General features: G+C 43.5%; 1 pseudogene; it reads left to right on the top strand.

Moving 5' to 3' along the window:
• Positions 1–25,160, top strand: part of LOC121542166 — a 154,937-nt pseudogene that overhangs the window by 112,201 nt on the left and 17,576 nt on the right.

The following is a 25,160-nucleotide window of genomic DNA, read 5'->3' as shown; positions in this document are numbered from 1 at the left end:
GTCTGGATTTTGTACACTGACCTTCTTCTGGACCCTGTTCTTTGCGCACTGTTACATGACATCAGAGTCAACACATGTGGGCACGTTCGAGGTCGTCATTATTTTGAGAGTGTTGCACAGATGGGCAGATCTTGACATGTTGCCTTAATTCCTTGGATGAATAAATTATTGCACCAATGCATCCCATCCAAATGTGAGAATGTTCTTCAACAGTGAAACCCTTGCAAGGTTGCATGATGGAATAAGAGTTTGTCTTATGACCATTTGAAGTGCATTTATAAACCATTATTCAACCAAGCATAATAGCAAAGATTTGTATAACTAACCCAAGACAGACCACAGCCTGTCGCTTCCAATGGGAGCAAATTAATCATAGTGGGCAGAACAATCAAGGAGGTGGGCAGTGCCAAGCATGAGCTAGCGAGATCCTATTGGCGCGTTCTAGCATGTATTTGAAAATTAGCAGAATGTCGGCCAAAATCCATATTCCTCCATCTTCTCCCACTGGGCTTCCTCTCATCACGGTACTTCGTAGTGAGTGGAAACGCCAACTGGATGCTCACATTTATACATCCGGTGAGAAAATGTATCTGGCTCATTGTTCTATCTATGATAATAGGTTTTCAATTTGACACGCACAAATGACAATTTTAACTTTAACTTTTTATTAAAGGGAAATTTCACCATGGCTCTGCCACGGCATATAGTCATTACTATTTTAACAACATTAAGTTTTTGTCATAAACATCAAAATGATCCAAATCACAAGCTAGAACGAGTTTTCATTTCACTGGTAGAATCAGGAAGTTTCGACTTCCTGTGTATTCGTCTGCTCATAGTGAACCACAAAGTCTAGCATTCATAGCGAATGCAGATACCGCCTGGCTAGGTAGATGGGGCGTACTCACAAACTTGAAGTTCTCTATGAAAATGGCTGTGATAGGAGAAAACTGAGAATGGATCAACAACATTGTAGTTACTCCACAATACTAACCTAATTGACAGAGTAAAAAGAAGGAAGCCTGTACAGAACAAAATATTGAGGCAAAGCAATTAACTTCTTGTCCTGAATACAAAGCGTTATGTTTGGGGCAAATCCAATACAACACATTACAGAGTACTAACCTCCATATTTTCAAGCATAGTGGTGGCTGCATCATCTTATGGGTATGCTTGTAATTGTTAAGGACTGGGGAGTTTTTCAGGATAAAAAAAAAGAAATGGAATGGAGCTAAGCACAGGTAAAATCCTAGAGGAAAACCTGGTTCAGTCTGCTTTCCACCAGACACTGGGAGATTAATTCACCTTTCAGCAGGACAATAGCCTAAAACACAAGGCCAAATCTACACTGTAGTTGCTTACCAAGAAGACAATGAATGATCCTCAGTGGCCGAGTTACAGTTTTGACATAAATCTACTTGAAAATCTATGGCAAGATCTGAAAATGGTTGTCTAGCAATGATCAACAACCAATTTGACAAAGCTTGAAGAATTTTGAAAATAATAATGGGCAAATGTTGCACAATCCAGGTGTGGAAAGCTCTTAGAGACTTACCCAGAAAGACTCACAGCTGTAATTGCTGCCAAAGGTGCTACTACAAGGTATTGACTGAGGGGTGCGAACACTTTGTCATTACATTTACATTTACATCATTTAGCTGACGCTCTTATCCAGAGCGACTTACAAATTGGTGCATTCAACTTATGATAGCCAGTGGGACAACCACTTTCTTTTATGGGGGGGTGGGGGAGGGGGGGTTGAAGGATTACTTTATACTATTCCAGGTATTCCTTAAAGAGGTAGGGTTTCAAGTGTCTCCGGAAGGTGGTCAGTGACTCCGCTGTCCTGGCGTCGTGGGGGAGCTTGTTCCACCATTGGGCTGCCAGAGCAGCAAATAGCTTTGACTGGGCTGAGCGGGAACTGTGCTTCCGTAGAGGTAGGGGAGCTAGCAGGCCAGAGGTGGATGAACGTAGTGCCCTCGTTTGGGTGTAGGGTCTGATCAGAGCCTGAATGTAAGGAGGTGCCGTTCCCCTCACAGCTCCGTAGGCAAGCACCATGGTCTTGTAGTAGATGCGAGTCTCAACTGGAAGCCAGTGGAGTGTGCGGAGGAGCGGGGTGACATGAGAGAACTTGGGAAGGTTGAACACCAGACGGGCTGCGGCGTTCTGGATAAGTTGTAGGGGTTTAATGGCACAGGCAGGGAGCCCAGCCAACAGCGAGTTGCAGTAATCCAGACGGGAGATGACAAGTGCCTGGATTAGGACCTCTGCCGCTTTCTGTGTAACGTAGGGTCGTACTCTGCGAATGTTGTAGAGCATGAACCTGCAGGATCAGGTCACCGCTTTGATGTTAGCGGAGAACGACAGGGTGTGGTCCAGGGTCACGCCAAGGTTCTTTGCACTCTGGGAGGAGGACACAATGGAGTTGTCAACCGTGATGGCGAGATCATGGAGCGGGAAGTCCTTCCCCGGGAGGAAGAGCAGCTCCGTCTTGTCGAGATTCAGCTTGAGATGGTGATCCGACATCCACACTGATACAGTGGGGGAAAAAAGTATTTAGTCAGCCACCAATTGTGCAAGTTCTCCCACTTAAAAAGATGATCACATTGTAGGATTTTTAGTGAATTTATTTGCAAATTATGGTGGAAAATAAGTATTTGGTCACCTACAAACAAGCAAGATTTCTGGCTCTCACAGACCTGTAACTTCTTCTTATAGAGGCTCCTCTGTCCTCCACTCATTACCTGTATTAATGGCACCTGTTTGAACTTGTTATCAGTATAAAATACACCTGTCCACAACCTCAAACAATCACACTCCAAACTCCACTATGGCCAAGACCAAAGAGCTGTCAAAGGACACCAGAAACGAAATTGTAGACCTGCACCAGGCTGGGAAGACTGAATCTGCAATAGGTAAGCAGCTTGGTTTGAAGAAATCAACTGTGGGAGCAATTATTAGGAAATGGAAGACATACAAGACCACTGATAATCTCCCTCGATCTGGGGCTCCACGCAAGATCTCACCCCGTGGGGTCAAAATGATCACAAGAACGGTGAGCAAAAATCCCAGAACCACAAGGGGGGACCTAGTGAATGACCTACAGAGAGCTGGGACCAAAGTAACAAAGCCTACCATCAGTAACGCACTACGCCGCCAGGGACTTAAATCCTGCAGTACCAGACGTGTCCCCCTGCTTAAGCCAGTACATGTCCAGGCCCGTCTGAAGTTTGCTAGAGTGCATTTGGATGATCCAGAAGAGGATTGGGAGAATGTCATATGGTCAGATGAAACCAAAATAGAACTTTTTGGTAAAAACTCAACTCGTCGTGTTTGGAGGACAAAGAATGCTGAGTTGCATCCAAAGAACACCATACCTACTGTGAAGCATGGGGGTGGAAACATGTTTTTCTGCAAAGGGACCAGGACGACTGATCCGTGTAAAGGAAAGAATGAATGGGGCCATGTATCGTGAGATTCCATCAGCAAGGGCATTGAAGATGAAACGTGGCTGGGTCTTTCAGCATGACAATGATCCCAAACACACCGCCCGGGCAACGAAGGAGTGGCTTCGTAAGAAGCATTTCAAGGTCCTGGAGTGGCGTAGCCAGTCTCCAGATCTCAACCCCATAGAAAATCTTTGGAGGGAGTTGAAAGTCCGTGTTGCCCAGCGACAGCCCCAAAACATCACTGCTCTAGAGGAGATCTGCATGGAGGAATGGGCCAAAATAACAGCAACAGTGTGTGAAAACCTTACAGAAAACATTTGACCTGTGTCATTGCCAACAAAGGTTATATAACAAAGTATTGAGAAACTTTTGTTATTGACCAAATACTTATTTTCCACCATAATTTGCAAATAAATTCATAAAAAATCCTACAATGTGATTTTCTGGAAAAAAAATTCTCATTTTGTCTGTCATAGTTGACGTGTACCTATGATGAAAATAACAGGCCTCTCTCATCTTTTTAAGTGGGAGAACTTGCATAATTGGTGGCTGACTAAATACTTTTTTTCCCCCACTGTATGTCAGCCAGACATGCAGAGATGCGATTCGCCACCTGGTTATCAGAAGGGGGAAAGGAGAAAAGTAATTGTGTGTCATCTGCGTAGCAATGATAGGAGAGACAATGTGAGGATATGACAGAGCCAAGTGACTTGGTGTATAGAGAGAATAGGAGAGGGCCTAGAACTGAGCCCTGGGGGACACCAGTGGTGAGAGCACGTGGTGCGGAGACAGATTCTCACCACGCCACCTGGTAGGAGCGACCTGTCAGGTAGGACGCAATCCAAGAGTGAGCAGCGCTGGAGATGCCCAACTCGGAGAGGGTGGAGAGGAGGATCTGATGGTTCACAGTATCAAAGGCAGCGGATAGGTCTAGAAGGATAAGAGCAGAGGAGAGAGAGTTAGCTTTAGCAGTGCGGAGAGCCTCCGTGACACAGAGAAGAGCAGTCTCAGTTGAATGACCAGTCTTGAAACCTGATTGGTTTGGATCAAGAAGGTCATTCTGAGAGAGATAGCAGGAGAGTTGGCTAGAGACGGCACGCTCAAGAGTTTTGGAGAGAAAAGAAAGAGATACTGGTCTGTAGTTGTTGACATCGGAGGGATCAAGTGTAGGTTTGAGGAGGGGTGCAACTCTCGCTCTCTTGAAGATGGAAGGGACATGGCCAGCGGTCAAGGATGAGTTGATGAGCGAGGTGAGGTAAGGGAGAAGGTCTCCGGAAATGGTCTGGAGAAGAGAGGAGGGGATAGGGTCAAGCGGACAGGTTGTTGGGCTGCCAGTCGTCACAAGTCGCAAGATTTCATCTGGAGAGAGAGGGGAGAAAGAAGTCAAAGCATAGGGTAAGGCAGTGTGAGCAGGACCAGCGGTGTCATTTGACTTAATATATGAGGATCGGATGTCGTCAACCTTCTTTTCAAAATAGTTGACGAAGTCATCCACAGAGAGGGAGGAGGGAGGTGGAGGAGGAGGAGGATTCAGCAGGGAGGAGAAGGTGACAAAGAGCTTCCTAGGGTTAGAGGCTTGAATTTTAGAGTGGTAGAAAGTGGCTTTAGCAGCGGGTATTGTGTGTAGATGGGTGAGATGTTTTTTTAAAATATATACATTTTGAATTTTGGTTAACACAACAAAATGTGGAATAAGTCAAGGGGTATGAATAATTTCTGTAGTCACTGTAGGTCTTTGAGATGAGGAAGGGGGTTTTGGTTGTGCTTAGAGACAGTAAATGTAATGCTGTGTATGAGAACGATTGAAAGGTGCCATTTCTCAATTTTTATTTTTATTTTTTTATTTCACCTTTATTTAACCAGGTAAGCCAGTTGAGAACAGGTTCTCATTTACAACTGCGACCTGGCCAAGATAAAGCAAAGTAGTGCAATAAAAACAACACAGAGTTACATATGGGGTAAAAAAAAAAACATAAAGTCAGAAATACAACAGAAAATATATATACAGTGTGTGCAAATGTAGCAAGGAGGTAAGGCAATAAATAGGCTATAGTGCAGAATAATTACAATAGTATTAACACTGGAATGCTAGATGTGCAAGAGATTATGTGCAAATAGAGATACTGGGGTGCAAAAGAGCAAAATAAATAACAATATAGGGATGAGGTAGTTGGGTGGGCTAATTTCAGATGGGCTGTGTACAGGTGCAGTGATCGGTAAGGTGCTCTGACAACTGATGCTTAAAGTTATTGAGGGAGATAAGAGTCTCCAGTTTTAGAGATTTTTGCAATTCGTTCCAGTCATTGGCAGCAGAGAACTGGAAGGAATGGCGGCCAAAGGAGGTGTTGGCTTTGGGAATGACCAGAGAGATATACCTGCTGGAGCGCAGACTACGGGTGGGTGCTGCTATGGTGACCAATGAGCTAAGATAAGGCGGGGATTTGCCTAGCAGTGATTTATAGATGGCCTGGAGCCAGTGGGTTTGACTGCGAACATGTAGTGAGGACCAGCCAACAAGAGCGTACAGGTCACAGTGGTGGGTAGTGTATGGGGCTTTGGAGACAAAACGGATGGCACTGTGATAGACTACATCCAATTTGCTGAGTAGAGTGTTGGAGGCTATTTTGTAAATGACATCGCCGAAGTCAAGGATCGGTAGGATAGTCAGTTTTACGAGGGCATGTTTGGCAGCATGAGTGAAGGAGGCTTTGTTGCGAAATAGGAAGCCGATTCTAGATTTAACTTTGGATTGGAGATTCTTTATGTGAGTCTGGAAGTTGAGTTTACAGTCTAACCAGACACCTAGATATTTGTAGTTGTCCACATACTCTAGGTCAGACCCGTCGAGAGTGGTGATTCTAGTCGGGTGGGCGGGTGCTAGCAGCGTTCGATTGAAAAGCATGCATTTAGTTTTACTAGTGTTTAAGAGCAGTTGAAGGCTACTGAAGGATTGTTGTATGGCATTGAAGCTCGTTTGGAGGTTTGTTAACACAGTGTCCAATGAAGGGCCAGATGTATACAAAATGGTGTCGTCTGCGTAGAGGTGGATCTGAGAGTCACCAGCAGCAAGAGCGACATCATTGATATACACGGAGAAAAGTGTCGGCCCAAGAATTGAACCCTGTGGCACCCCCATAGAGACTGCCATAGGTCCAGACAACAGGCCCTCCGATTTGACACACTGAACTCTATCTGAGAAGTAGTTGGTGAACCAGGCGAGGCAGTCATTTGAGAAACCAAGGCTATTTAGTCTGCCAATAAGAATGCGGTGGTTGACAGAGTCGAAAGCCTTGGCCAGGTCGATGAAGACGGCTGCACAGTACTGTCTATTATCAATCGCGGGTTATAATATCGTTTAGGACCTTGAGCGTGGCTGAAGTGCACCCGTGACCAGCTCGAAACCGGATTGCATAGCGGAGAAGGTACGGTGGTATTCGAAATGGTCGATGATCTGTTTGTTAACTTGGCTTTCGAATACTTTCGAAAGGCAGGGCAGGATGGATATAGGTCTGTAGCAGTTTGGATCTAGAGTGTCACCCCCCTTTGAAGAGGGGGGATGACCGCGGCAGCTTTCCAATCTCTGGGGATCTCAGACGTTATGAAAGAGAGGTTGAACAGACTAGTAATAGGGGTTGCGACAATTTCGGCGGCTAGTTTTAGAAAGAAAGGGTCCAGATTGTCTAGCCCAGCTGATTTGTAGGGGTCCAGATTTTGCAGCGCTTTCAAAACATCAGCTGTCTGAATTTGTGTGAAGGAGAAGCGGGGGCATGGGCAAGTTGCAGCAGAGGGTGCAGAGTTGGTGGCCGGGTTAGTGGTAGCCAGATGGAAAGCATGGCCAGCTGTAGCAAAATGCTTGTTGAAATTCTCGATTATTGTAGATTTATCGGTGGTGATAGTGTTTCCTAGCCTCAGTGCAGTGGGCAGCTGGGAGGAAGTGCTCTTATTCTCCATGGACTTTACAGTGTCCCAAAACTTTTTGGAGTTAGTGCTACAGGATGCAAATTTCTGTTTGAAAAAGTTAGCCTTTGCTTTCCTGACTGCTTGTGTATATTGGTTCCTAACTTTCCTGAAAAGTTGCCTATCGCGGGGCTATTTGATGCTAATGCTGTACGCCACAGGATGTTTTTGTGCTGGTCAAGGGCAGTCAAGTCTGAGGAGAACCAGGGGCTATATCGGTTCTTAGTTCTGTATTTTTGAATGGGGCATGTTTATTTAAGATTGAGAGGAAATTACTTTTAAGGAACAACCAGGCATCCTCTACTGACGGAATGAGATCTATATCCATCCAGGATACCTGGGCCAGGTCAATTAGGAAGGCCTCCTCGCTAAAGTGTTTTAGGGAGCGTTTGACAGTGATGAGGGGTGGTCGTTTGACCGCGGACCCGTTACGGACGCAGGCAATAAGGCAGTGATCGCTGAGATCCTGGTTGAAGACAGCTGAGGTGTATTTAGAGGGTATGTTAGTCAGGATGATATCTATGAGGGTACCCATGTTTACGGATTTAGGGTTGTACCTGGTAGGTTCGTTGATAATTTGCGTGAGGTTGAGGGCATCTAGCTTGGATTGTAGGATGGCTGGGGTATTAAGCATATCCCAATTTAGGTCACCAAGCAGTACAAACTCTGAGGATAAATGGGGGGCAATCAATTCACATATGGTGTCCAGGGCACAGCTGGGGGCTGAGGGGGGTCTGTAGCAAGCGGCAACAGTGAGAGACTTATTTCTGGAAAGGTGGATTTTTAGAAGTAGAAGCTCAAACTGTTTGGGCACAGACCTGGATAGTATGATGGAGCTCTGCAGGCTATCTCTACAGTAGATTGCAACTCCACCCCCTTTGGCAGTTCTATCTAGACGGAAAATGTTATAGTTGGGGATGGAAATTTCAGAATTTTTGGTGGCCTTCCTGAGCCAGGATTCAGACACTGCTAGAACATCAGGGTTGGCAGAGTGTGCTAACGCAGTGAATAACTCAAACTTAGGAAGTAGACTTCTGATATTTATGTGCAAGAAACCAAGACTTTTGCGATTACAGAAGTCATCAAATGATAGCGCCTGGGGAGTAGGAGTGATACTGAGGGCTGCAGGGCCTGGGTTAGCCTCTACATCACCAGAGGAACAGAGGAGGACTAGAATAAGGATACGGCTAAAGGCTTTAAGAACTGGTCTTCTAGTGCGTTGGGTACATAGAATAAAGGGGGCAGATTTCCGGGTGTTATAGAAAAGATTCAGGGCATTATGTACAGACAAGGATATGGAAGGATATGAGTAAAGTGGAGGTAAACCTAAGCGTTGGGTAACAATGAAAGAGATAGTATCTCTAGAGGCTCAATCTCCCATACACAACAAAACATACTGTGTACGAACTGCCCTCCTAAGACTTTTCAAACTTTTTGCAGCCCCCCAGACCATTCACTTTGTTGACTGATCTTTCCTCTCAAAAGTAGCTCATAATGTCCCTCATTGTCCCTAAACAATACACTAGTCTGTTTCTAAACACTTAGGTCCCAATCGGTTGACACCTTTACCAACAAAGGCGTGCTGCCCTACGTCCCTTCCACAAAAAGTGTAAAATGGTAACACCACAACCATGTCTTGACGTGCAGTACCAGCAAATCTTCTGCAAGAGGTCCAAACAGTTGGTGGTTAAGGTCTACACCCCTTCCGGCAGAGTCTTATCTAGCTGGTCGTACACCGCAGACAGGACAAGACCATTCGCCACAAGCACAAAGAGTCTCAACTTCCACAGCCCACCATGCCAAACACCTTTTCCAGTGTACCAAAGCCGGATAAAGGACAGTGCGTCTCAGCATAAGATCATGTAGAACCATCATAAAATTAATATGGATATTTTCTATCAATCCTCGAAATCTGTCTGCCTATATGATTTCTCAGAAGAAATGTATATGCTATACTGGGCTCTGTAGCATGAAACAGATGTTAGACATTCAGATATATCCCCCCAAAAATGTATTTGTCAAAATCTAAAATACAGGGGAGTGTACAATATTTAATGTTAACTCAAAAAGAGAACTGGGTATTCAACAATAATGTTACATAGTAAAAGTATGAACAGTGTAGTACAGTTCAGTGTGTCTCAGGTGTAGTAAAATGCAGAGAACTGTAGCTACAGATTGTTACACCAGATAATTTGATTTATCCATTACTGGGAGTTACAGGATAGGTACTGTTTGGTGTAGCACAGAGAATATTCGACCAACCTTAGCATGGCAATACTGTCTTCGTCCTCGAAACAGGAGTCTCATAAAATGTCTGTGTGCAGTTGCAGGGGGTCCATTTGAATTTAGGAAACTTAAAAATTTGTAACAAGCATTCGTTGTTACACCCCTGTAATTACAGACTGCAATTACCACCAGTTACATGTTGTTATTACAGTGTAACTATGAATTATTACAATTCATTACAAAACTTGTTACAGTGCAATAAGGACCCCTTAAAATGAAGCGTTACCAAAGCTTTGATACGAGCGTGATTCACACAAAGGTTAGCATCAACCTTTTACGGACTGGCTGAGAATTGCAAGCCCTTAGCTGTTAATAGTCACATAGTCACATAGATCCCAGAGCTGACAGAAAGTTTGCTACTGTGCTACTCTTTTAGATTTGTCAGACTCTGATTTTTGTTACTGTTGTAAGGACAACATAGATGTGACAGATATGCCGGTGCCGACAGTATGCCGGTGCATGCATGTCCAACCTTTGAGAAAACTGTAGCCATTGTTTACATTATTAAATCACCTGAGTGATATTAGGGCACATTCATTAGAATCCTTGACAACTGTCACTAAAACATATAGAGGAATTGGTCCCACTTTAAACAAATACAACTGAGTATAAAAAAAAAACATTAAGAACACCTGCTCTTTCCATGACATAGACCGACCAGGTGAATCCAGATGAAAGCTATGATCCCTTATTGACATCATTTGTTAAATCCACTTCAATCAGTGTAGATGAAGGGGAGGAGACAGGTTAAAGATGGATTTTTAAGCCTTGAGACGATTGAGACATGGATTGTGTAAGTGTGCCATTCAGAGGATGAATGGGCAAGACTAAAGATTGAAGTGCCTTTGAACGGGGTATGGTAGTGGGTGCCAGGCGCACCGGTTTGTGTCAAGAACTGCAACGCTGCTGTGTTTTTCACGCTCAACCGTTTCCCATGTGTATCAAGAATGGTCCACCACCCAAAGGACATCCAGCCAACTTGACACAACTGTGGCAAGCATTGGAGTCAACATGTGCCAGCATCCCAGTGGAACGCTTGAGGCTGTTCTGAGGGCAAAAAGGGGGTATCCTCAGTGAAAATGCTTCACAAACCACTTATATGTCATACACTATGACCAACATGGGCACATGAACCTCCTCTCTCAACAGGGTACTATCTCTCCCTAACTAAAATTAGCCATTCTTCCCCACACAGAGAAACATGCAGAGCTACCAGTTCTGCTGCACGCTGGCCAACTTTCGCATCGAGAAGATTGGCGGGGCCAGTTCAGCAAGGTGTACAAAGCCACCTACCTTCCAGGTGGCTCTGAAGAAAGTCCAGGTACTGTATTTAGTCCTTCTTTTTTGGGTGAATCTCAATAGTCTAAAGTGGCTTCTTTTCCTTGTATTCTCTCCTTCATTTGCACTGATCTGTAAAACATAGAAAAGGGGAAGACGATATGGTGAATACCTGGTTATACCAGACAAGCTATTTGTTTTACTGACATAGTCCTTTCACATCAGCGCTGATTAAGGACTATTGAGATACAGCCAATGGTTGGCAAAGGCAGTGTTCTTCACATCTGGTCCTGGAAGGCCACAGCTATTGCAGGTTTTTGTTCCCACCTATTGCAAGAAATCACTGAACCAAGTTGGTTAGTGCTTGGAACAGAGGCCTGCACACAGAGGCCTGTTATGTGTTAAAGATAGCTGAAGATTCTGTGTGCTACCTCTGACAATACAGTCAGATAACGGAAATAACTTCTCTGTTCTCCTCTTTAGATATTTGAAATGATGGACGCCAAGGCTCGCCAGGACTGCATCAAGGAGATTGACCTGCTGAAGGTAAAGTTGATGGAATGCTTTTTAACTGCCTAAGTCTCTTCATGGTTTTCTTATAATCTGGTTTAACATTGGGACACACTTGAAATCAGTAGGTATAGGTAAGGAAACATTTTAGAGATGGGGGTGAGTAGGGCTGTGGCGGTCATGAAATTTTGTCAGCCGGTGATTGGTCAAGCAAATAACTGCAGGTCTCACAGTAATTGACTGTTAATTAACATAAACACATTTAGCATCTCCTGGCTTCCACACATAGCCTACACGCCACTGTTGCAGACCTTTGGACCATCTACATTTTAAACAGTCTAATAAATCCATGTAATATAACCTTCACCATCACAATAAATCCATTATTTATTTTAGGCAGGTCTAAAGAAACATGATATGAAGAAAATGTAGTCTATTTCAGAAGAACAGAATAGCATACTCTGCATTGTCCTTATGTTAGACCCTGATCTGGCTATGCCATATGGCTGTGGGCTACACTAGTTCATTTAGCAGACAAGATTTACTTAGAATTCCATGGCATTATTTTATAGTATGAAGAATACAATTGAACATAGCTGAATAAAATAGAAAGGATATTTTCTCCAAACGATTTGAGGGAGTGTGCACATGCATTGAGCGGTTAACAAATAAACAGGTACTCCTATATGCTTAATTTAGAGTTATTTATGTAACTTTAGTTGTGATACAAATGTTGGGCTATATGTTCTGATTTTATATACATTCTAAGGCTGCATGAGCAAATCCAATGATGATTTGAAAAAAGTTGCATGAAAGGCATAAGCTCTGCTTTGTTTTTTTGCGCATTACACACTTCATCAGTCTCGCATTCACAATTTGACAAGCACTTGATAATGCCTCGAATTTCCCGGCTGCATCCCCTTTGTGTGGCCATAATCCCCCCAAAGAAATCCATGCCTTTTGCAGCAAGTGGCCATTGTGCCTTTGGGCTGAATATAATAATTATATTTCCCTTCTCCCCGCTGCGTGTCGAAGCACCTCTCACTCACATGGCTCTCAGTCACGTGATCGGTTCTTCTCACAGGCTATAAGTGAAGACAGACACATTGGGGGCGCAACTGCACGCGTCCTTATCCAATTCCGAGGCGCATATTGAAGATATTGGAAGAACTGTCCACATTTACTTTTCGTCAGCCAACAAGATGAGTAGGCCTAGCGAACAGCAAAAGCACTAGCCTATGTCAATCTACTGTCCCCGATAGTACAAAAGTTGACTTATTCAATTCTGTGCGATAAATAAATATTCCAAACATAGTCCGGGACAGTTGTGGGATGCGATAGATCCCAAATTAATACAACCAATAGCATCAAAAAAACTGTTTTAAGCAATGAGCCTGATGCAACAAATGATAACATATAGCTTAAAATGTTGATAAACTATTAGGCTATTTCTTCACATTATAAGCGCAGCAATGAGCACATGGCAGTAGGCTATAAGCATGAATGTTCCATTAGCAGGAAAACACCATTCTCAAAAGTGATCACAAATGTGATTATGCATGTAATGCTTTTATTATAAAGGTGCATTTTTATGGTGAAAATAATCTTCCCCAAAATTGAAACTCACGCGCTGCATATGTATGCCATTTAGGCTCTACACCCATTGTAAAGAGGATTAATGTGCTTCAATTTAAGAAGTTATTTGGCCACTTTAGTTGTTATACAAACCTTATCAGAACATATAAGCCTATGGGCTAGGCTACATGAGGTGTGCGACTATGATTTGAAAAGGTCGCCATAAAAAGAATGCGCTTTTTGCCTTAAGCTGGGCATCATTCACAAGTTATAATATATAATTCACAAGTTATAGGCTAATATTGTCACCCATCACACTATTATTGATTTAATCTTGACTTTATATATACTAAATAATATACAGTGCATTCGGAAAATATTGAGACCCATTGACTTTTTCCACATTTTGTTACGTTACAGCCTAATTCTACACACAATACCCCATAATGACAAAGCGAAAACAGGTTTTTAGAAATATTTGCACATTTATACAAAATAAAAAACAGAAATACCTTATGTACATAAGTATTCAGACCCTTTGCTATGAGACTCAAAATTGAGCTCAGGTGCATCCTGTTTCCATTGATCATCCTTGAGCTGTTTCTACAACTTGATTGGAGTCCACCTGTGGTAAATTCAATTGATTGGACATGATTTGGAAAGGCACACACCTGTCTATATAAGGTCCCACAGTTGACAGTGCATGTCAGAGCAAAAACCAAGAGGTCAAAGGAATTGTCCGTAGAGCTCCGAGACATGGTTGTGTCAAGGCACAGATCTGGGGAAGGGTACCAAAAAAATTCTGCAGCATTGAAGGTCCCCAACAACACAGTGGCCTCTATCATTCTTGAATGGAAGACGTTTGGAACCACCAAGACTCTTCCTAGAGCTGTCCGCCCGGCCAAACTGAGCAATCGGGTGAGAAGGGCCTTGGTCAGGGAGGTGACCAAGAACCAGATGATCACTCTGACAGAGCTCCAGAGTTCTTCTGTGGAGATGGGAGAACCTTCCAGAAGGACAGCCATCTCTGCAGCAGTCCACCAATCAGGCCTTTAGCAGTCCACCAATCAGACGGAAGCCACTCCTCAGTAAAAGGTACATGACAAGCGTCACGTCTGGAGGAAACCTGGCACCATCCCTACGGTGAAGCATGGGAGTGGCAGCATCATGCTGTCGGGATGTTTTTCAGGGACTGGGAGACTAGTCAGGATCGAGTGAAAGATTAACAGAGCAAAGTACTGTAGTGGAATTTTACTGTGTCTCTTTCTGCTTACAGTGTCCCACACTTATCATTCCTGTTTGAACTGTTGCATAGTTAGAAATGCGCCTGCCATAGACAGACAGGGTGTCTGAGGTTTTCTCTCACAAGGTCGGCTCAGCGGGAGTGGAAATATTGGCTGAACACACAGACAGTGGTTGCCAGGTGTTCTCCTCCTTTGCAGCCGGTCTCTGGGAGCAAACGCTTTGCTGAGAAAGGATGCACTTGGCTATCTTTGTGTAACCCAAAGTGATAGTATAACATTGCTGAGGGGCAAGTATCTCCTCAGAGCTTCTGACTAACTTGTACATGAAGTGCTGTTTGTCTGTAATCTCTCTGCTGGCGTGAATAAACTAATTCATTTAAGCTTGGCTTTGGGGCCCTTAGTGGTAATTTCCACGACAGTACAGCAAGATCCTTGATGAAAACCTGCTCCAGAGTGCTCATGTCCTCAGACTGGGGCGAGGGTTCACCTTCCAACAGGACAACAACTCTAAGCACACAGCCAAGACAACGCAGGAGTGGCTTCGGGACAAGTCTCTGAATGTCCTTGACTGGCCCAGCAAGAGCCCGGACATGAACCCGATCGAACATCTCTGGAGAGACCTGAAAATAGCTGTGCAGCGACACTCCCCATCCAACCTGACAGAGCTTGACTCGTGACCGCCGGTGTTGCGGTAATACGGTCACCGTAACAGCCCTAGGGGTGAGAGTTTGAGGGAGTGGATTGAATGCCAATAAGAGTTTTAGTATGGCCCTTTGTCCCAGGAGCGGAAGACGTGTGTTTGTGCAGCTTTTGTGTGGTTGTGACTGAGTGGGGCTTTATGTGTTTCTAGTTAGTATTTCGCACATTGTAATGTAAACACAGACTCATTGACACACGCACACTTACACAGTGGCATATACTGTATGCATACACACACATACACACACACACACAGACACACACACACTTATATGCATAAATATGTAAGTGGAATATCGTTATAGGCATATATTTTTCCATCTGTCTGTTCATGTGTGTGTGTTACTCTTTGTCATTGTATGGGATCAAAGAGAGCCTCTGTTCTGACACTCCAAGTGTGTTTGCTGTCATCTCACAATGGCTGGGAAGTGTGTGTGTGTGTGTGTGTGTGTGTGTGTGTGTGTGTGTGTGATCGCAAGGTGTGGGTGAAGGGACTGCCACAGAAAAAGTGATGAGTGTATAAGAAGGAGAGGAAGAAGAAGAAAAAGGAGGGAGGGATGAAGGATGAGGCGGTGGCCCTCCACCTCACACACACTGTCAGGTTCTTGATCCCGCCCGCTTGTCACTTTAACGACCCGTCAAATCACACACGCCTCATCTGCTGCTTGTTCCGCCTCCCGGAGTTATTGGCGGCTGGGGTTTCAGTGGCCGCATAAATTGAAGTGGATTGTTGTTGTTTTTTAAGAGAGGACAATGACACGATCTTCATCATCATCAGTGGGGACTCAGGTGACATTGTTTTGGTGCGGAGTGCCAGCGGTAAAGTGGAGTTTATGACAGGGACTTGAAGTGTATGGGCAGAGACCCGTCAGGAAGACTGGATCAGATTACCATACGAGCAGTGTGTGTGTGTGTGTGTGTGGCTGCCGTGATAAAGGAGTGCAGCACAACAGGCAGTTAGGCACACATGTACAGATGCACAAACACACGCACACACACACACACACACACTGCTATATAAAGTGGGGGAAAAAAGTATTTAGTCAGCCACCAATTGTGCAAGTTCTCCCACTTAAAAAGATGAGAGGCCTGTAATTTTCATCATAGGTACAGGTCAACTATGACAGACAAATTGAGGAAAAAAAATCCCTAAAATCACATTGTAGGATTTTTAATGAATTTATTTGCAAATTATGGTGGAAAATAAGTATTTGGTCACCTACAAACAAGCAAGATTTCTGGCTCTCACAGACCTGTAACTTCTTCTTTAAGAGGCTCCTCTGTCCTCCACTCGTTACCTGTATTAATGGCACCTGTTTGAACTTGTTATCAGTATAAAAGACACCTGTCCACAACCTCAAACAGTCACACTCCAAACTTCACTATGGCCAAGTCCAAAGAGACTGTCAAAGGACACCAGAAACAAAATTGTAGACCTGCACCAGGCTGGGAAGACTGAATCTGCAATAGGTAAGCAGCTTGGTTTGAAGAAATCAACTGTGGGAGCAATTATTAGGAAATGGAAGACATACAAGACCACTGATAATCTCCCTCGATCTGGGGCTCCACGCAAGATCTCACCCCGTGGGGTCAAAATGATCACAAGAACGGTGAGCAAAAATCCCAGAACCACATGGGGGGACCTAGTGAATGACCTGCAGAGAGCTGGGACCAAAGTAACAAAGCCTACCATCAGTAACACACTACGCCGCCAGGGACTCAAATCCTGCAGTGCCAGACGTGTCCCCCTGCTTAAGCCAGTACATGTCCAGGCCCGTCTGAAGTTTGCTAGAGTGCATTTGGATGATCCAGAAGAGGATTGGGAGAATGTCATATGGTCAGATGAAACCAAAATATAACTTTTTGGTAAAAACTCAACTCGTCGTGTTTGGAAGACAAAGAATGCTGAGTTGCATCCAAAGAACACCATACTGTTAGATTAATTTGGATTTTAAGAATAATGACTAAAGGATTTTACCCCAAACACAGTATAAATGTTAGTATTATCATGTAGTGTCAACCCACTAAGAGGGGGGGCGGTACTAAACATTCAAGGGGGAAGGCGGAAACTGTTTAGAAAAGGAGTCAAGTCCAGGAGGTATAAAATCGTCTGTTTGTGTCTTTGGCGGGAGAGCTCTCCATGAATAAATATACAGATAATACTTGTTGGTTGTGGACCTTGAATCATTGATGATTAAAACCAGAGCCTTACAACCTCTGGTAATGATTCAAGCTTAGGTTGAATTAGAGATAGAAATTCACATGACAATACCTACTGTGAAGCATGGGGGTGGAAACATCATGCTTTGGGGCTGTTTTTCTGCAAAGGGACCAGGACGACTGATCCGTGTAAAGGAAATAATTAATGGGGCCATGTATCGTGAGATTTTGAGTGAAAACCTCCTTCCATCAGCAAGGGCATTGAAGATGAAACATTGCTGGGTCTTTCAGCATGACAATGATCCCAAACACACCGCCCGGGCAACGAAGGAGTGGCTTCGTAAGAAGCATTTCAAGGTCCTGGAGTGGCCTAGCCAGTCTCCAGATCTCAACCCCATAGAAAATCTTTGGAGGGAGTTGAAAGTCCGTGTTGCCCAGCGACAGCCCCAAAACATCACTGCTCTAGAGGAGATCTGCATGGAGGAATGGGCCAAAATACCAGCAACAATGTGTGAAAACCTTGTGAAGACTTACAGAAAACGTTTGACCTGTGTCATTGCCAACAAAGGGTATATAACAAAGTATTGAGAAACTTTTGTTATTGACCAAATACTTATTTTCCACCATAATTTGCAAATAAATTCATAAAAAACCCTACAATGTGATTTTCTGGAGAAAAAAAATCCTCATTTTGTCTGTCATAGTTGACGTGTACCTATGATGAAAATTACAGGCCTCTCTCATCTTTTTAAGTGGGAGAACTTGCACAATTGGTGGCTGACTAAATACTTTTTTTCCTCACTGTAGTACGATTTTGTTTTCCTATCCAACTCATATGCTTCAGGGTATTTCTGAGTAATGTAAGGCTGATTCTAACAGCCCAAACAGCCCAATAATATAGTTATCATTTCATACATCTACACCTAATTTCGCTCACTGCCTACAGCATAGAAATATAATCTAGATGATATTTCTATGGCATACAGCACCTTTGATGCCACGTACTGTAGGCTACTATTTTCAGTAATGGCTTAATTATGCTTCACTGTATTGGCTTACTGTTTCTTGAGTTTCTATCCCTATGAGCAAAAGATGTTGAAAAGACGTTACAAAGATTTAGAAAAGACGTCTTGTACTCACTGGGATGACATTCCGATTTGAGGGAATGAAAGCACTATTCTGACTCACTATTCTGGTTGATAATAACTCATGACAGATATCATATCGAGGTCATACAGCTTACGACATGTCTCATTAATGGATTATGACCGCATCATAATGCATTATACCTGTTAGCTGTAAGGGCTGACACACCAATAGCATTTGCTGGCCGAGTGTGCCGTAATCTGCGAACCAAGTGCTCACCGATTTTACATGTAGAATGGTGTGAAAATGTCAGCAGTCAGACATCTACAGCGGGTGGTCCCTAAAAAAAACTGGGCGCTGAACAATCTGCAGACGAACGCAAGATCCAGATTCGGTGCGATGTGTGCGTGCCTTAAGCGTTAACCCACCTAGCCTATTCCTATCAGTCACTGTTTTGTCTGAAAACAAAATTGGATCTGTTTTATGTCACTACCCACTAGGCACACATTGGTTGAATCAACGTTGGTTCCACATAATGAAATTACGTGGAACCAACGTGGAATAGACGTTGAATTGACATCTGTGCTCAGTGGGTAGGCTCTCTCGTTGAGGAGGGGCTAATTGAAGCCTCCATGTTTATTTATGGGAAGTCAACCATCACTTTGAGACTTTAAACAAAGCTCAGAACAGGCATCCTATTATGTAGCCATAATACTCTCCTCTTCAATGGAGTGTATTATGGCTGGCTAGAGTACTGCACTTGTTGTGGTATACTGTAGCTATATTTGTCCTTTGCGTTTTATCGGGGAAGTATAGTCAACAAGAATAGATCATGTACATTGGGGCATCCAACAGAAAACGTTTAAAAACGTTTCGCAACGAAAACAAAAAATTAGTGTTTCTTTCTCAGTCCTTCCCTGTTTCAATTGGTTATCTTCATAAATTACAACAGAGAGAGAGAGAGAGAGAGAGAGAGAGAGAGAGAAAGAGAGAGAGAGAGAGAGAGAGAGAGAGAGAGAGAGAGAGAGAGAGAGAGAGAGAGAGATTGTGTGTGTGTTTGTTTTGGGGAGATGCAATTTTTTTGTGGGATGTGTGTGTGAGAGAGGGATGAGGAAAGGAGAGTCCCCCAGGCTCTGACAGCCTGCTCTGACAGACACGAACTCTCCTTAGCCTCTCTGTGGCTCTAATCGCCTGACACTGTCACGCCCCATCACACACACCCTCCACACAATCTCTCTCCTCATCGCTCCACCTTCCTCTCCTCTTGACTTTCCTCATCTGTTCTCTTCTCCTTCTTTGTCCGTCTCCGCATCTGTTTTTCTCTACCTCTTCTCATCTCTCTTTCCTCTCCTCTTGCCTCTCTCTTCCCTCTGCATTTTCTTCTTATTTGTTCCTAATCTTTGCATGTTGTCCGCTCTTTGTCCGTCTCTCTTCTCCTCTCATATCATGTCCTTGTCTGTCCTGCTCCTCCCATTGCCCCAAATCATTCATCTTTGTTACTTTCTCCTCGTCCGTGTCCCTTCCCCAATCCTCATCTCTACATTTCCCCCTTTTCTACTCTGTTCTTTTCTTCCGCCATTGTTATGTCTGGCTCTTCTTTCTCCCTCTTCCTGATTTTTTTATTTATTTTCTCCCTCTTATTCTCCCTCTTAATTCACTCAAAATGTTACCCTTGAAGGCACTCACTCTTCAGTTCACACACTGTACAGTACAGTACTCATAACATGCAAATGTATTTCGGGACACCTTTCTCTCTCTGCAAAGTTCCCAAAAAGTTCAAATCCAAACTGTTCCCTTCCCCATCTTCAGTTTGACTTTCTCCTTGTCTTTTCTTTTATCAAGGCATCATTATGACGTAGAAAGATATTCCTAATTCCAAGCTCTCAACTCAACCAATATGCAGATCACAGTCAAAAACATCTCTTGCTGGCGGCAAATTTCATAGCTATCCTTAAAATACACGCTTCATTCCAAAAAAATTGAAGAAGTTCAGTGGCGGTAAAAAGCGGAAAGAAAATAAACATTTGTTGTTTTGGGGCAGTTTAATTAGCCAGATTAGTGTTAATTAGGTGCTTGGCTCTGTGCGCAGGCGGTGTAAACTCTTGTTAGGCTGCCTCTGCCAAATGGCTTCTCATTACGCACTCAAACAGAGGTAGGGAGGGGGCTAAATGGTAATGCACAGATTAATAATTCTTTAGATGTTACACACTATTTTGGGGGCTGTCTGACATTGAATCAGGGGTTTTTGAGAGAGAGTGTGTAAGGGGAATACAGGCTTTCCTCGCAGCTCTGTTTCTATCTCCCTCTCCTGCAGTCCTTTAGGAAAAAAGAGGAGGCTCATCCCGGAGAGGACAATATGGAAATATTCTGTCCAGCTGTGCAGCGCCCTGGAGCACATGCACTCCCGCAGAGTCATGGTAAACAACCGGTACCACTCATTCACTAACTCCTCTTCCTCTCTTCACTTCCTAACTTCTTGGCTTCTTTCTTCTCTCTTTTCTATCTGCCTAATCCCTCTTTCCATTTCCCTCTCTCTTTGATTCAGTCCCACCTTTCACATTCTCTCGCACCTAGGCTATTCATTTCTCCTCTCTTCTTTTCATCTCTCATTCACCTCTCTTTACATCTTTATTCCTTCACCTTTCCCTTTCTCTCACTCACACCCTTCTTTCTCTTCCTTCCTCTCTCCTCACTCACTCACCCCCTTCTCATTCTCCATCCACTATTTTTATCTCTCTCTCACTACCTCCCCCTTTTCTCTCTTACGACTTTCAAACCAATATGTATTTCCACAAATTTCAGCAAACCCTGCCAACCTTTGCCAACTTTTCTTTATACAGTTTATTATATTTATTGCCGGCGACAAAGCCTCTACTTTTATTTCCGCCAACCGACCTAGTCATGATTGCGGTTAAATTCTGAATGCTTAGTATGAAATGTAGCCTTAGTGCTGAGGCGGCATTACGCTCAGCTACCATTACTACTATCCTCCTGGTAGTTCTAAACTTTGCGACGTATGTCACTTCACCCATCCCTTCGCGTAGCCCACCACATGCACTGTTTTCTTAACAACAACTGGATGGCTCCATAAAGAATTACTGTGGGAATAAATATCACTGAATGACGAAAATATTGGAATAAAGCAGGGTAATGCAATTGAAGGCATCAAATGATTGCTTAGGCCTATTGAAACTCCCAAAGTCATCCAATTTAATACATTTCAAGCAATAGCCTACCCGTGTGTGGTCAACTATTTCAGCACCGTTTCGTGCCGTTTTGGGGACTCGTCTTGATAAATCAATCAATGTCAGATTTTTCTTTTCACGAAATCTCAGTTTGGATATTGGTTAAGCTACATTTAGGCTGTGTAAATGTTAGCTAAATTGAGGTGAGTGCGGCTCATGATTATCTTGTCTAGTTGGCTCATTTATTAGCACTGATCAGAATATTTTGCCAACACTTTATTACTTACAGTATGTAATTTATCAGGTGGATTATTTTGTTCTTCACTCGCAGTCGCTTAGTAGCCTAGACCTACTCTCGACCAAAAGTCTGTGACTTGTCTTAATCAATCAATGTGATTTTGTTTAACTGAATCTCCATCTGTATAGTCAGTTAATTCTTTGGCTGGGTAAATACAGTGGGGAGAACAAGTATTTGATACACTGCCGATTTTGCAGGTTTTCCTACTTACAAAGCATGTAGAGGTCTGTAATTTTTATCATAGGTACACATAAACTGTGAGAGACGGAATCTAAAACAAAAATACAGAAAATCACATTATATGATCTTTAAGTAATTAATTTGCATTTTATTGCATGACATAAGTATTTGATACATCAGAAAAGCAGAACTTAATATTTGGTACCGAAACCTTTGTTTGCAATTACAGAGATCATACTTTCCTGTAGGTCTTGACCAGGTTTGCACACACTGCAGCAGGGATTTTGGCCCAATCCTCCATACAGACCTTCTCCAGATCCTTCAGGTTTCGGGGCTGTCGCTGGGCAATACGAACTTTCAGCTTCCTCCAAAGATTTTCTATTGGGTTCAGGTCTGGAGACTGGCAAGGCCACTCCAGGATCTTGAGATGCTTCTTACGGAGCCACTCCTTAGTTGCCCTGGCTGTGTGTTTCGGGTCGTTGTCATGCTGGAAGATCCAGCCACGACCCATCTTCAATTCTCTTACTGAGGGAAGGAGGTTGTTGGCCAAGATCTCGTGATACATGGCCCCAGATGGTCATTGGCAAACTTCAGATGGGCCTGGACATGCGCTGGCTTGAGCAGGGGGACCTTGCGTGCGCTGCAGGATTTTAATCCATGACGGCGTAGTGTGTTACTAATGGTTTTCTTTGAGACTGTGGTCCCAGCTCTCTTCAGGTCATTGACCAGGTCCTGCCGTGTAGTTATGGGCTGATCCCTCACCTTCCTCATGATCATTGATGCCCCACGAGGTGAGATCTTGCATGGAGCCCCAGACCGAGGGTGATTGACCGTCATCTTGAACTTCTTCCATTTTCTAATAATTGCGCCAACAGTTGTTGCCTTCTCACCAAGCTGCTTGCCTATTGTCCTGTAGCCCATCCCAGCCTTGTGCAGGTCTACAATTTTATCCCTGATGTCCTTACACAGCTCTCTGGTCTTGGCCATTGTGGAGAAGTTGGAGTCTGTTTGATTGAGTGTGTGGACAGGTGTCTTTTACACAGGTAACGAGTTCAAACAGGTGCAGTTAATACAGGTAATCAGTGGAGAACAGGAGGGCTTCTTAAAGAAAAACTAACAGGTCTGTGAGAGCCGGAATTCTTACTGGTTGGTAGGTGATCAAATACTTATGTCATGCTATAAAATGCAAATTAATTACTTAAAAATCATACAATGTGATATTCTGGATTTTTGTTTTAGATTCCGTCTCTCACAGTTGAAGTGTACCTATGATAAAAATTACAGACCTCTACATGCTTTGTAAGTAGGAAAACCTGCAAAATCGGCAGTGTATCAAATACTTGTTCTCTCCACTGTAAGTGGAGGTGGTATAGCTCATCTATTCGTTTGCACATCTATCACTAATCAGAAACATTTAGCATGCAATAATGTAGGCTAAATCATGTGTAGGCATATTATTTTGCTTGATCATATATAGGCAACTCCAAAAGCCAGCAGAGGTTGTGAAAAATGAACACGAGACTTACATCTATATTTGAGTCTAAAAATTTTTTTATTGCTATTATTTTCTATCGGTATCATGATGAAGATACTCTAAATGTAAAACCCTATGCCTGCTCCCTAACAAAGCGGAGTGAGGGTAGCAAACAGATGAAATTGGATTTTTAAAAAGCATGGGCTTGCCTTGGGCAAGTCTGTCTGTAAAGGGTATCTCTGTCATTCCTCCATGATTTCCTCCTATGGCTTAGGAAGAAATGCAGCCAGGTCACCCGTGAAACAAGTCAGTATTCGACACCCATCCATGTCTGAAGACGTCGAAGATTACGTGGAAACCAGCCACTAGGGGCAACAGGTTGCATGTCTGAATCCAGCGATATAATGTTTTTTTTTTGTTTGTTTTTTTAAGCCTGTCCCAAACCTTAACCCTTAACCATTTGGAGTTAATGCCTAACCTTATGACTTCGGAGTTAATGCCTAAACTTTTTTATATATTTTTTATTTAAAAAACAACCCCTAACCCTACCACCCTTCCCCTAATTGGAGTAAACTAATGAACAACAATACTTAGGCTTCTACTTCCAGCTTATACATTTTACAGACACAGTATATTTGACATTAGTTAGCATTTTTTTTACTACTAAGCTGTCACGGATCCCAACGATCCTGCTGCTCATTCCGTTCACCAGTTCCGGAGGTCTACGTCACCGGCTTTATAGGCATCACTGACATGGATCATTACCACCAACACCGGACTGCCTTATCTCATTACGCACACCAGGTTCCCATTTTCCCTGATTAGTATGCGTATATACAGTGAGGGAAAAAGTATTTGATCCCCTGCTGATTTTGTACGTTTGCCCACTGACAAGGAAATGATCAGTATATAATTTTAATGGTAGGTTTATTTGAACAGTGAGAGACAGAATAACAACAAAAAAATCCAGAAAAACGCATGTCAAAAATGTTATAAATTGATATGCATTTTAATGAGGGAAATAAGTATTTGACCCCTCTGCAAAACATGACTTAGTACTTGGAGGCAAAATCCTTGTTGGCAATCACAGAGGTCAGACGTTTCTTGTAGTTGGCCACCAGGTTTGCACACATCTCAGGAGGGATTTTGTCCCACTCCTCTTTGCAGATCTTCTCCAAGTCCTTAAGGTTTCGAGGCTGATGTTTGGCAACTCAAACCTTCAGCTCCCTCCACAGATTTTCTATGGGATTAAGGTCTGGACACTGGCTAGGCCACTCCAGGACCTTAATGTGCTTCTTCTTGAGCCACTCCTTTGTTGCCTTGGCCGTGTGTTTTGGGTCATTGTCATGCTGGAATACCCATCCACGACCCATTTTCAATGCCCTGGCTGAGGGAAGGAGGTTCTCACCCAAGATTTGACGGTACATGGCCCCGTCCATCGTCCCTTTGATGCGGTGAAGTTGTCCTGTCCCCTTAGCAGAAAAAAAAACCCAAAGCATAATGTTTCCACCTCCATGTTTGACGGTGGGGATGGTGTTCTTGGGGTCATAGGCAGCATTCCTCCTCCTCCAAACACGGCGATTTGAGTTGATGCCAAAGAGCTTGATTTTGGTCTCATCTGACCACAACACTTTCACCCAGTTCTCCTCTGAATAATTCAGATGTTCATTGGCAAACTTCAGACGGGTCTGTATATGTGCTTTCTTGAGCAGGGGGACCTTGCGGGCGCTGCAGGATTTCAGTCCTTCGCGGCATAGTGTGTTACCAAATGTTTACTTG

This window comes from Coregonus clupeaformis, chromosome 27 (genome assembly GCF_020615455.1).
Source record: "Coregonus clupeaformis isolate EN_2021a chromosome 27, ASM2061545v1, whole genome shotgun sequence".
Taxonomy (NCBI): Eukaryota; Metazoa; Chordata; class Actinopteri; order Salmoniformes; family Salmonidae; genus Coregonus; species Coregonus clupeaformis.
The sequence above is the reverse complement of the archived record's forward strand: the minus strand, read 5'-3'. Positions and strand labels throughout refer to the sequence as shown.